The sequence below is a fragment of the Lepeophtheirus salmonis genome, chromosome 3, assembly GCF_016086655.4.
Source record: "Lepeophtheirus salmonis chromosome 3, UVic_Lsal_1.4, whole genome shotgun sequence".
Lineage (NCBI taxonomy): Eukaryota > Metazoa > Arthropoda > Copepoda > Siphonostomatoida > Caligidae > Lepeophtheirus > Lepeophtheirus salmonis.
Genome location: NC_052133.2, coordinates 20,337,159 through 20,351,818, shown reverse-complemented (window position 1 = coordinate 20,351,818; position 14,660 = coordinate 20,337,159).

Here is a 14,660-nt window from a genome sequence, read left to right as displayed (position 1 = left end):
CAGTCCTGGTTTTATGGGACCTCTAGTCTCAGGATCCGCTCTAGACTGGGACATCACAAAGGATATAATTAGGTAAAAATTTAAATATATGTGTTTTTTTTTTGTTTTTATTATAAAAATCCTAAAAATAAAAACCGTTCTTTCTATATAAAAAAAGTCATTCGATAAATAATCTTTTACTCTAAAAAAAAGTGATTTGAAAAAAAAAAAAAAAAAAATGACTCATGCAATTTACAACAATAAATCTGTTTCCAGTATTTATTTATATATTAAATCATGTTCGAAATTCAAGGTTACACTCAAATAATATTTTAATATTTTTTGTTGTAATTTCCGCTAAGGCGTTTGATCTGTTCTAAAATTAATACCGTGTCAATTATTTTGTTAACTTTCAATTTCCTACTTCTCTTTACCCTGAAAAACGTTGATTGATTCTTCACGAATAAGCAATTGTTAAGCTGAAAACCATCGACAACTTCTCCGTAGACTGATTGAATATACTTTTATTGCATGTATTTCACCTTGTGCAGATTCTTTGCGGAATACATTATTGCCGAGTGCCATTTTACCGAACGGAAACTTTGCTAAAAAATATGTTTATATTTGATGATGATTCATACTCCAAAACTATTTCATTATTATTCCCATTCCAGTTACACCAATTTTAAAATATAAAATGCTTAATTATTTAACTCCAATGATTAATTAAAAATTGATTCGTTTCTTTATAAGGATGCTTCCACAGTTATCTCGAACTGCTATTAAAACCGTTGTAACAAAAATCTTGACAACTAACCAAATAAAAAAATTAATTAGCAAGAGAAAAAAAAATGTATAAAATAGAGAAGGAATCAATCAGTCAAATATGGAATCACCATAGTTCATGGACAGCACGCTCGGGAGTTATTTTCTTAAACTTAATGACCAACACTCCTCTACCAAAAGGCCTTCTCTGACTCTATAATTACCCAGATGTATTTTTCATTGCAGTATTCTAGTAGATAATGACCTAGTATTGCAGCATGAATCAGCAGCAAATACATTTATCATTTTTTTGGCTACTTTCCCTCGGCAAAGTGTCCTAGAACCAGAGATGGGCAAGTTAATGCAACTTATCTTAACTTAGATAAGGTAAGTAAATTAACTTTTAACTTAACTATTTAACTATTTAAACAGCTTCATTTTAACTTGGCTAGTTAATTTTTTAAACTGAATTATCTTAATTTTAACTTAATTTGATTAAGTTAATTAGATAATGTTAAATTAATTTTGTTATTCTCAGATTAAATACTAAAAAAAACTCACTTTAAGTAACAGTGAGTTCTCCAATAATATAGTTAGATACTGTGTCGACACTGTCTGTTTTATTAAACTTTTCAACTGCGTCATTCCAAATCAAATTGATAAAAAAGATATTTTCTCAGTGTCGTAGAAAATATCGTTTTTTATATTATCTCAGATTTTTTTATATTTTTACATATTGTTTAAAATTAGAAAGAAACTCTAAAATCTAAGATTTAACTGTCTTTGACTTCCATTTTAGTAGTAACTATATTTTGTTCTTCATCCTTGAATTGGAAGTAGAGAACATTCAGCCAAATAGATTGGCAGAATAATTTTTATTATACAGCCTTGATTAATCTCCCAATGGACTAACATAAATAGTTATTTTTAATATCAAAATAGATTTTAACTTAACCAAGGTTGGGTGAGTTAATTTAATTTAAATTACTCTAAAGTTAATTAACTTAAAATTAACTAGTTAAAAAATTATAAAGTAGAAATTAACTTAAGTAGTTAATTTTCATAGAAATTGAAATTAACTTTAATTCAACTAAAAAATATAATAATAATTACTTTAACTTAATTTATTAAAAAGATGAGTTTACTTGCCAAAGAGTAAATATGGGCCCAATAGACCCAAGTGGTATTATACTTGTTCATGAAGAAAATGGTCAGGGATTTATAGGGATAAAATGAGAAAGATTCTTCTCTTTCCGACACCCCCAGATACAATGAATTGAAAATTACAACTGAGTTATCCAATCTTAGATAATGTATTCCCATGATATTCAACTTTATTATGTCTAACGTACATAAGTATTAGTGTTGAGACTCGGTCCAGCACCGATTTTTTTTCCGATTTTGTCTTAAGTGATTTTTTCTAGAACGATTTGGACCACTTTTTCGGTCCAGACCGTGAACAGATTTTTTTCGGTCTCATATATTATGTGAAACCAATTTTTTTTTCTAGATAAACTTACATTCATTTTTTCCAAAAAATTACAAAAATGTACGATAAGTTCTAGAAAAAAATACTGTATACATATAAGAGACGGCCGGATCAAAACTAATCTAAGCTATCCCTCTTTAAACTTCGCATATCTTCATTGTACTTGAAAAAATATATGATGCCATGCTATAAATCTGTAAAATCGGTCTAGACCGATGTTTTGAACCGGAACTAGTCCAAATTTTTCTTTGGACCGATTTCGACCGAATTTTTATATGAGACCGGTCCAGACAGAGCTTTTTTGTTGTACCAAACTATTTCGTTCCAACAAAAAAATAACGGTCTCAAACCGCTCTAGGATTTCCAGATCGAAACCCAACACTAATAATTATGTATTCAATTTGGATGTGAAATTCAATTACATTCATGCAGCTTTAGGTCAAGGAACCCACACGTGGCTGACATATATAGCAATCAACATTAATATACATACAATATTAATGTATATATTTCATAATCACTCAGACCTTGTATTAAGAGTATATATACTATGAAGAATGCATCCTTGTTTAAAGTAATTTATGTTTATCTTTAAAGTCAAAACCCATTCATGTTATATTATTCCCTTCTGTGTATTTGCCAAATGCTATACTATAAACTATGTGCTTAGTAGTGTTGAGACACGGTCCGAGATGGACCTCCCCCCTCACAACTACGTGTAGTCATTAAGGTATTCACGTCATTCAACCAACCGGGTTCAAATATGAAGAAAGTGTGTTTGGGGGGGATTCACCCCCTCTGACTAAAGTCTTGTTGTCAAATTTGTTTTTTCTAACAAAAGTCATTAAAAAATATTCTTTCAATGTTGTCAAAGATTTTTTTGTCAAAAAACAACTAAATTACCCATTTTTACAGTCATGAATGATGATCACTGATGCTAATCGTTTGCATGTTGGGCATGTTAAAAAAAAAAGAAACCGAAAATCAACATGGTAACCCTAACAACTTTTGAAGAATGTTTTGAAGGGGAGTAGCTTAGATGTTTCATAAGATCAGCTACAAACAGCTATGACTGAGGGAGAGGAAGAGAAGGTAATAAGCAAAGACATTTGCAAGAATTACAACCATGTCGATCCTAAATTCTACTACGAGTAGAATAATGATAAAAATTTATTAAAAGAAAACACACTCTTTAGTTTGCCAACTTCATAAAAACAGGCGAGCCAAAAAATGCGACCGATTAGAATCACTGTTGATCATAGAGTATAACTCTGTGATAAATACCTTTAGTTGCGTGAGAGGGTCGACATTGTGCCAATTGCGTTAGACTCGAAAGCCCTGTAAGGGATTAGTTCGAGACTGGGTTAGACCTATATTTTGATCAAAATCATAGTCTCACATCCCGGACTGAAATTTAATCGATTTCAAATAGTCAACCGATTTTTTTCGATCTCATTTTACGGACCAATTTTGTCCCCCTCTCAGTTATACAGGGGGGAGGGGTTAAATTCAAATTCAATTTTAGCCCTACTTATCGGATACAAACGCATATTTTAAGCACTTTTGAAAAATAATTTTTAATTTCTATTGAATAAAAAAAAAAACCTACTCCGAAACTTACAGCCCCCCCCCCCACAAACTACTCCCTGGCCTTTAACCCCCGACCAACTAATCCCCCTCCCTCCCTCCTTTTATATTTTTATTATTGATAAGTACAGTTAGTAAACGATAGAGGACCAAAGTAATTAATGAATGTTATGGTTGTTTTGAGCAGTTGTTGAACAATAAAACTTTCAAGTTCGAATCGGAAAGTAATTATGGGTTCTATAAACAATCAAAATTTTAATACTAAAATAAATAGAAATTCTAATTAAAATAGATAGTTGGCCCTATTGTTTAACCATAGGCCTGATAGATAGGATATAATAATACCTAATCTAATTTCCTTAATCCCATTACCAAAAGTTGGTAAAACATTGAGTTTTAGTATGTTATTTATACGATGAATTTAGGGATTGCCTATATTGAACGAGTATACACATGATGTTATAATAAATGTCTGAGAAGGATTTTCGGATAACTCCTTAAAGACGGTGAAATAGAGTAATGTATATCCAAAATAAATAGGTTAGTTGTATTTAATTTTAATATGTGCGTTTCAACATTAAAAAATCGAATAGAATCATCGAAATTTTTCTCAAGTAATATCAACGACATATATGTAATGGAAAGAATCAAAATACTGACTGAGATGCATATAATTATTATCTCTTATTTTATGAGATATATTAATAAATAATAATACGTATCACTAATATTCATGTCATTAATTTAAATCAAGGACTCCTTGGTTAAATTAGTAATTACGTTAGTATGGTTATTAAAAGGTTGAATGTTTGGTCGTATAGTTGCTATTTATTGTAATAGAGGGTGAAATGCTAGGGGTAGATGGTTCTGAGGGGTTCATGGCCTGGGGGATGAAAGGCTTGGGGTTAAAAAAGGTAAATGGTCGGGGGTTAAAGGATGGGGGTAGTTGGTCAGGGTGTAAGCGCCCTACAACCCATATAAATGCTCATTCAATCAAATTTTACTGTAGATATATTTTTTTTTTCCACACACTATTATTTAGCAAGTATTTATACTGTCGATGATAAATTTTATATATTCGGCGAATCAAGATGTAATTTATACTACAGGATCCACCCCACCGGCGGGGGCTATGAAGCCTCATTGTTTTGGAATTTATACAAAAATACAAAAATTATTTTTTTGGCTTATACATAAGCTCCAAAAAATATATATATATAAATCCGGTTACTAACGACTTCCCATGTGCCAACACCATAGACAGATAAAGATATTTTAACTATTGTATCTCCAATATTTTACTTGATGAGTTGTACTATAAATCATGGAATCAATTCTTATGAATTTGAACATAATTTAATGTGGGGGGGGGATACCATTGTACCGTGAAGTGTACTTTTATCTATATATGATTTTACTCAAAATATGTATCGGTGTGACGCAATAAGATTTGCTTGCTTGCATTGACATTTGAAGGAGTCCATTTTCTTTAACTTTATCGAATATTGAAATGTATTATACGGCGTATAATACTTCCTACGATTAGCCACATCCACAAATGTTTGATACCATAAATTAGTACTTAAAATGAAGGAACTTTATGATGATTTGAAAAGAATAAATACTTGATATATCCTAGATATTTAACAGCCTTTTAATTAATTCAAATACAATAGTAAAAGTAATTTCTCTTTTCAAACTAACTGAATGATTCCATCCATTTTGAAGATTTCGTTTGATTAGAAGATTGAACATATCTAACCAAAATAAGTTTAAAAATGTATTAAATTATTTCTTAGACGAATTAACGTGACCATCATTAAATACAATTTCAAAGATCCTTCATGGTGATTGTCATACAAAGTTGAAACTATAATGAAATGACAACATTTATTTGATGATAGTATCTTTCTACTGAACATTCTGAATCATGCCCAAAGTGTAATATTATATGAAATGGTTAATATTGAGCAATTTACTTCCTAAATAAATCAGAATTCATTGTATTTTACTATAGAATAGTGTTCCTAACCGCATATCTATGTGCAATGGACACCTTTAATAATAATGTATCTAGATGTCATCGGGGAAATGAATTCATATATAGCTACATCAATCCAAAAATATCCAAAATACTTGTTATGGTATTTGCATTGAAGTTTGATACCTACCAGCAATATTGAATTATTTTTTTAAGAAATTTATTTTCTTATTATTTTTTATACTTCATAGACAATTCCCTTATTATCCTCGTAAATATTGATTATATTCCTATGTATCACTTGAGAAAAATAACTTTTTATGAAACTTTTGAAATACAGCAACATAACTTTAAAATTGAAACTTCGGAATCCCTTTACAAATAGAGAATGTTGTTAAAAAAAAGTCATTATCAAATAGCTATAGAGATAAAAAAACGTACCCTTTGAAGACTAAAAATGTACAAACATAACTTTTTCATCAAAGTACGAAGAAGATCGTATAAACATGTAACCTTAAAAACGGGACACCCTAGTAAACACGCTAAAATAAAAATTTATAAGAAATGGACCTTTTTTTGTGACCTTTAACCTTTTTATATGGCCTTAAAACTATATGTACTTTATTAATTTATAATATTATATAACTATATCTTTAAGTATAAAGGGCTTTAATGATCATGACATTCGCAAATCTTTTCTAATTACTTTGGAAATAGAATAAAAAACACAGGCATTTATGGTGGAAAAAGTAATTTTTGGGCTAAGGGAGTTCTGGCAGTGGATCTTGTTGTTTTTTCACCAAATTACTACCGATATACATGTATGTAGTCAAAAGAAAAGTTGGGCTTTAATTGATTTTGCTCATTTTTATTTGTATCCATATATATGAAACCAGGCTTTCAAGCGCTCCGCTATTTTGACGTTCCGTTCATTCTGTTTTCGTTCAGCCATTATTTCAGTTCCATTCTGCGTTCCAATCATAAGATAGTACCATATACAGACTACGACAGCAAATCGCTACTTCCACTATGATAGTATCACAGAGGCCTCATTTGAAAAATAGGTTTCAATATTTTTTGACACATTAATCAGGTTAATATTAGCATTCAAATGAGCAACAACTGACTCAAATCGGTTTATTTCATTATCGAGATGGAGGCCAAAAGGCAAAGTAAAGAAGATTTTATTTGTGCCCAGCACAACAACAAGACAAAAAAAACTGGACAGTGGACAAGTCGATAAACTCCCACGAGTAACGACCACTACCTTCCTTCGCGGTCAACAAAATTCCGCCGCTTAACCAGACTAAGTTCCCATCCTCAGTGATAATGCTGGGATTAGGGCTATTAGAGGGGAAGAGGATGTCCCCATATTGGTACCAGGACGTCATCAAGGAGGGCATTGTTATTATAAATACTAATTAGTGTGAAACTATCCTGCGGCCCTCGCAACACACTAGAGCTGTATTTATTATTTTTTGTGGCCCATTTGCTCACATTCGCACTCAAATGATGAGCTTCAGCCCCATGATTAAGAATGATCGACTGGTCAAGCTCATATGTTTGAGTTAAGGTAGAGTTTTTGAAACTTTATGTTCGATAAGAGCTTTCAAAAAGGGCCTCCCCCCTCCCTGTGCCACTGCCAGGAAGAAAGTTTCCCAAGCGTTCGTTTTTGCATTATAAGACCTATACATCATATTTAAAAAAGTAAGAAAAAAAAAACTTTGATTTCGTATATTTTTTTGTAAGTACTAATGGTACAGAACGCCAAAATCTCATTTTTAGCGTTCAGCGTTATAAAAAATTTAGTTTCGTTCATTGAGAGCAAGTACCATGGAATGTTGTTCAATTTTACGTTCCATTGACAAGACTGTATCAAACGCTTTAAACTTCATATGACGTCATTGTCCCGATGTTCACAATTTGGAAATACACATTACGTGATTCATAATTCATCTATTTCAAATCAGTCAAGTCCGAGTTTTAAATGAGACCAATCTAGAACAAATTTTTCTGCTCCAGACCGAACTTCCCTAAAGAACCGAACTATTTTGCCCTAACTAAAATTACAACGATCTCAGAGTGGTCTAAAATTTTCAAACCCGAAATCCAACACTAGTAATTATGCTCCATGTTGTGTCAATTTATGAGTACAACTTATTGTCTAAAGCAATGCATCACTCAATATAAAGATATTCTATTAAATATGCAACTAAAATGGAGAACATATTTTGATTTTGTTCATACTATGACATAATGCTTAGTGTAAGAATAAATAAAGCTGCCAATTTTGTCTTTTCAAATGGTGAACTAAATAAAATACATTGAAACTTTTATTGTAATATGTAACTTGAACAAAGATATTGAAAATGTAGCAATTACAAAACTAGAAGATAATTTTTTTAATGAGGAACCCAAAGTAGTTCTACATGTCATAAGTCGACTTGGGATTTGTGAGTCATGGCTAGGGATTATCACGAGAATTGTTCAGAATCTGTATTTAAAGATTTGAAATTCGGTGTTGGTCCTGTTTTGCACCATTCACTTTCCATGGGAAACTTAACTTTAAAGCTTAAGTAAACATGGAAAAGGTTGTTTTTTTTTGTGAAAAATATCCGTAATTATGTCTTGACCCCAGCTCACTACGCAAACCCTCGTAAATACGAATTACTGCACTTTGCCCTGAGTATGCAATTAAACCAGGAAATCTTTTTTTTAAAATATTTTTACTTGAAAAAAGTTTTCTGGAAGCAACTTTTCATGCAAATTTCGTATTTGGATTCAAAATTAAAGAAAAAAACGACAATACAAATTTTTACCTTCGTTATTTGGCAAATAGGACACTTCTGGACAAGTCTAGATTTGCAATTTTTTGCGCAGAGAAAGTTAAGAGTTCAAATTTTGATATGAAATACAAAAATTTCTGGAGAGACTTATTCAAATAACTCCAATAGCATCTTCTAAAACATTCTAAGAATTTGAAATATCATAATTTGTATTCGATTTTCTGAATCAGCATCCATTAAAACAAATATCGCATGAAGTTTATCAGTTGTAAGCTTCTTGTTCTTGAGGGTGAAATTACTCAGAAATGCAGGTGTGCTCCTGTGAGAATCCCTAGCCTTGGCTCAATCGCTCAAAAATGACTCATTTTTACTTTTTTGGGAGAAATTGAATATTTTGTGCTTTTTTATGTGAAAATTGCAAAATTTTCTAAAGTGATATGACGTAAATAGAGAAAATTGGGTTATATTTCGATTACACTAAATGTGCTTATTATTCTTTGATTATATATTTCGAAGCAAAATCCACCTACAAAAACCTTCCTTCATTAGCCTCTATTTTTGGATGTATAACTATGTATATGATGAAATCAGGGTTATGATTACATGATCGTATATGTGAGGAAACCAGATTCTAACAACCAGTTATAAGAAGGAGAAATTTGGCCCAAAATTGACTGTTGAATAATCTCCCTTGAATCTTGCAACATACTTTTGCACTAAATTCCAAAATCTGGATCTTCCATTCATGTGAAAGTTTGGACGTATTATCAGTGATGCTGAGATTCCTCCATCTAACAAGACTCTTGAAGATATTTCCAACTTTAAATTTACTCCAACTACTAATGTGGACGTTAAATGGTCTTGTAGTACGTTTAAAACTACCAATACTGATCGAAGGTAAAACTAACGGAAGAAAATCTTTCCATATTCTTGATTAGTTGGTTTAGCACAGCAAAATTTATATGTCCGATATATCAAGGGTGTAATTGTAAGATTGTTTTTTAATTAAAAATGACGTTATAAATTGTATCATTATTGAAGGAAACGTCATTTTGGAGTGCTCAAACTTAATATTTTACTTCATAGAATGTATAAATTTCTAATAAATCTAGATGAAACTTCATCAAATGGCTTTATGAATAAAAAAGACTACATATTTGCATTGAATACTAATTGATGCGAACACTAAACACTGATATTTAGATTAAATCAAAGTTATATGTACGGTAAATTCTAATGAATATCTAAATTTGTACAATTTTTTTGTACCGAGTAGGGACGAGAAAAATAAGATAATCAGGGATAAATATCTAATTAATTATTTCCTTTACAATTCTTTATTTTTATCTATAACATGGAAATATTATTGTCTAACGATGTAATAACATATTTTTAATACATATTAGACTCGGATATATAATAAAAATATGTATTAGAGCAAGGGCTTGCAAACTTTTCAGCCTGCAACCCCCAAAATTACGGTGCCAGAGACCGACAATCCCCCAACGACACTGGAGGGGATTTATAATGTTGCGCACAGCCCTTACATGCACTACGCGTGATTTCGTGAATGTTTGTTCTCCCAGACAGCGCACACACGCACAAGCAAAGGAGCCCTACTAGCTCGACCGACACACACAGTCAGATCAGAGCTCGTTCACGTGGTGTAGCTGAACCAACGTTACATTGAGAATGTCAATAATTTTGTTATTGTGTGACCGTTGCTGTTGTAAATTGAACTGTCACTAACCTGTGTCGTAAGATAAAAAAAAAGAAGGTTTTTTTTTTGTGGAGGAAAAAAAAGAAAAATCTATTGGTAAATGTGTAAGCTATTATTTAGTGACTCTTATTTTGAAGAGGGGTTTTACCGGAAGGATGTGCTGTACTAAACTGCTGCTATGTCTCCGGTGTTTTTATTTAGGCTGAGGCCTTATTCAATATAGTAACACTTGGCTACAATTGCATGGTTGTATTGTAATCTGTGTATATTTTATACAAAAAAAAAAAAAAATTGTAGTTGTTTTTTGGAATGTATTTTGCGACTCCGCAACTTTGTCTCGTAACCCCCACTTGGGAATCCCTGTATTAGAGGTATATAATTTTGATAAACCGTAAGGTTTAAGTACATTTATTTGTTGGTCCCATATTAACATTCAATATAATTCACTATTTTTCTTAATATTAATGAAAAGAAGGTTTTCATGTTAAAGAAAACTTGATTACTCAGGTACCCCGAAATAGCGGACATCCACATTGCTGACGTCAACTAAAAACGCTTTATCATCACCAATTTGTATAATAAAAATAAAAATTAAATTAAGAATCATGGAAAACTAAATTAGATTCTATAATATACTTGAAGTTTTACTTTACGATTTCAATTGGTTAACCGATATAGTATACTATCAAGTTAGTGAAAGTGATGCTTTGTATAGGGCGTTTCAAATTTGGAACCTATTCAGAAACCGATAACAGGGACAAGACAGAACCATTTTTAAGCACCATATTAAGAAAAATACAACTTTAGTATTGTTTGTTGACTTCAATAATGACAATTGCCAATACTTTTGTACGGTGGATTATATATGGTACACAAATTTCCACATTTATATTTACGTAAATACTAAATGTAGGCTGTTATATCGAATCAAAATCGCAAAACCGATTACATGGACAATATATCCAATATTATCAGTGTACTGAAAAAGAATTAATATTTGAATATTTTTTTTCGAAAAATTTAATTATCTGCGTGTTCTATAAATTTTTCGGAGAAAAATTTATATTTTTAAAATTTTATTTCAAAAAAATTTATATTTAGAATTTTTTTCCAAAAAAAATTCCGTTTTTTCTGAACAACTCTGAATTTTTGAAATTTTTTCCCAAAAAATTTAATTTTTGAAAATTTCTTTAGCTTTTGCAATTTTTCTTCCTAAAAATTAAATTTTTCAGAAAAATTTAATCTTTCAATTTTTGTTTTAGAAAAATTTAATTATTAAAATTTTTTTTCAGACAAAGTTGTAACTATTGAATTTTTTTTTCAAGAAAATGCCAAAAACCAAACCCACATTTCCGCGATAAAAATTATATATAATTAATTCTGTGGGCGCCACTCTATCGGTATTGGAGAAAATTCATAAAATTTGGACATTTGCTCCAATCTGTACATATATAAAAGAGAAATTGTGTGTGTGTACGTTCCTGCACCATTGAACCTATGAGGCTTAAATTTTGATTTTTGTTGAGGTGATATAAGGAAAGCTTATGCGATAACCAAAAACCGTTTTTTGCAGCTCAAAGAGACTAGATAGGGGGTTGAGTTAATTATCAATAAGTGATTGGCGTTTCAAAAAACAACTATACGAATAACTACGTTATCTAAATTTATCCAAAATCAAAAAAGTTATGGGATAAAAAAGACATCGGTGAAAATTGCAATTTCGTTTATTTCAGGTGCATAAAAATGAACTTCCAATGGAATATGGGATCAGTAAATGGAATAAAGCTTGTAGAAATTTGTATAGAGATTCGTTTACATATAAATTTTCTAAATAAAAATTGATGTTTTACTAAAATATCCGTCATTTCTAGACAATTTTTTAGATGTATATATGTCCGTATGTTATTAGAAGTATATAACAAAACATTGAAATTATAATTATTAGTATATAAAAGTATTTTCCGAATATTTTTTTTTTTTTCTGAATTAATTTTACCATTTTCAATGTGATTTCAATCTCCCTCCTTAGACTGAGCAACGCCGGAAAACGCCGGAAAAATAAAAGATGCATGTTCAATTCATTCATTAGATGAATGAATGAATGTGCATCTTTTATGTACTTCTGAAAAAGATTGGACTCAAAGTTCTCCTCACAGTTTATTACGTTATGCAAAAATCCAATATAAGATTTATTTATTTCTATGGATTATCTAGTTTGTGCTCCAATTAAATCTTTCTCTTTTTTTTAAAATGTGCATATTGCTAACATGGATCTTGTTGATTTTTTAGAGTACTTTAAACTCTTACTATATATCTTTCATTCAAATAAATTTGTTTCTCACGAGTCAGCCTTTTCAATCAAGTAACGCATTAATCGACAAATTTAATATTATTTACTTAAGCATATAACTATAGTCTCTAGAACACTTGCAAGATTTCATTAATATGACTACAAAGTTATTTCTTAGGTAGATCATATATGAAAGTACGGATTATAGTAAATACCTCCAAAAGAATTGTGTTACTTTTCTTTATTAATTTAGATGAGGGTATACTATTTAATTTATACCGAAAAGGTACTTTAAGCTAATTAATTTTACCTAGTTTATGTAGCAAAACGGTGACTCAAGAGGTTGCTTTAGAAACCCCGTAAAAATTATTATTTACAATAATAACAAAAAAGAATAATAAGAAAAATTGTTAAGAAGGCCTTTTCAAACTTGGTAACTCAATATGGCCACCTTTAGCTTCTATCACAGCCTTTACACGTTACTGGAAGGCCTTGCAGGAATTGATGACAAACTCCTCAGATAATTTATTCCACGCAGTCACTATGAGTGATCAATTTTGTTGGTTTCCCTCACCAAAGTGGCCCGGACAGCAATGTTCATAGGGTTAAAATCTGGTGAAGTAGGGGGCTACATCTATTTGCTCTTTACCTCTCGAGCATCCTGGCATTTATAACCTCTATTAAAAGGTGGTGTGGATTCCTTGTGTATGAGGACAATCCCAAGTCACCCTACACGACCCTCTTAATGGTCCTAGCAAATGCAGAGACGTCATTGTCGAGGCTATTCATTGATTTTGGAGAGAAGTCCTCCTTGATCTTCTTCTCCATCCTTTGATTGTGCCCTGTAATTCTTGCTTTCCTGGAGAGGTCTGCTCCATCATTCTTCATCTAGGCTACCTTGAAAATCAGGTTCCTGGATCACTTTGCAATGTCCTTAAACCTCTCCATCTCAACTTCTATCAAGAAAAATATCCCTCAAAAACCTTTTCTCTTCTATAATAGATCCAAAAATAGAAGATAAAAAAAAGGTACAAATCTAATCATTTTTAGGGATTTGCATTATATATTGAATTGTTTTTATTAAAATATCACTGTTTATCATATGTTTCAAATGGTATTCAATTCAGGTGTTGAGACTTTTTTATTCTTAAAGCCATTTGATAGAGCTTTATCAAGGCTTGTTGGAAATTTGTTCATTTTATGTTGTAAAAATATCAACTTAGAGCCCCAAAAAGTCTTCTTCGATTATGATGTAATTTATGACGTCAGTGAAAACGCTTTATATTCTATGTCGTAACTTTCCCCCCAAAAGACACAAAACAAGGCAAATAATCTCAAGACGTTGTCTCAAGATAACAATACATTTGTAACAGTTCCAGTATTCGATATCAGTATAGGTATCGATACTTTTCCGACTATATATTGTTAAGGGTCATTTGGAGGTACTAACATACACTGTATTTTTGTTTGGGTTGGAGCTAGCTCAGAAATTTGATGACTTATTTATAAAATAAATTATTCATTATAAATCCTGTTTTTATAAGGTCAAAATTATTCGGGGTAATTGTTTGTCAAGACGTCACCTCATTAACTGGGAAAATTACATTGTATTTGGTTGTCAGCCGTCAATGTTTCTCCTTCTTTTCCTCTAATCAGTATTCTGGACGTTGATTGGTTGACTCGTATTAACTCTCCTTTGACTGTAAACACTTTTTAACAAATATAGAATAATAATTCCATAGTTGGGATGACTCGACCCATAATTGTCTAACTACCAACTGATTTTCGACCTTTATTTTCATTTTCTTTTGGTATGAAAGGTTATATGATACAATAAAGCTAGTTAACGACGTGTTGTTAGTAGGGTTGTGTCGGTCCTTATTTATTCGGTCCAGTCCAGTCTTAGTACCGGTCCTTGGAATTCTTTGTGAGAAAAAATATATCAATATTTTTAAAGCTGTTTCAATCCTTTTTCTGAAATGATTTAATCCCTCATTATTTGCGAAAACATTGACAGTCATATCACATATTATTTGTCGAAAAGGAAAAAGTTTAAATCATGG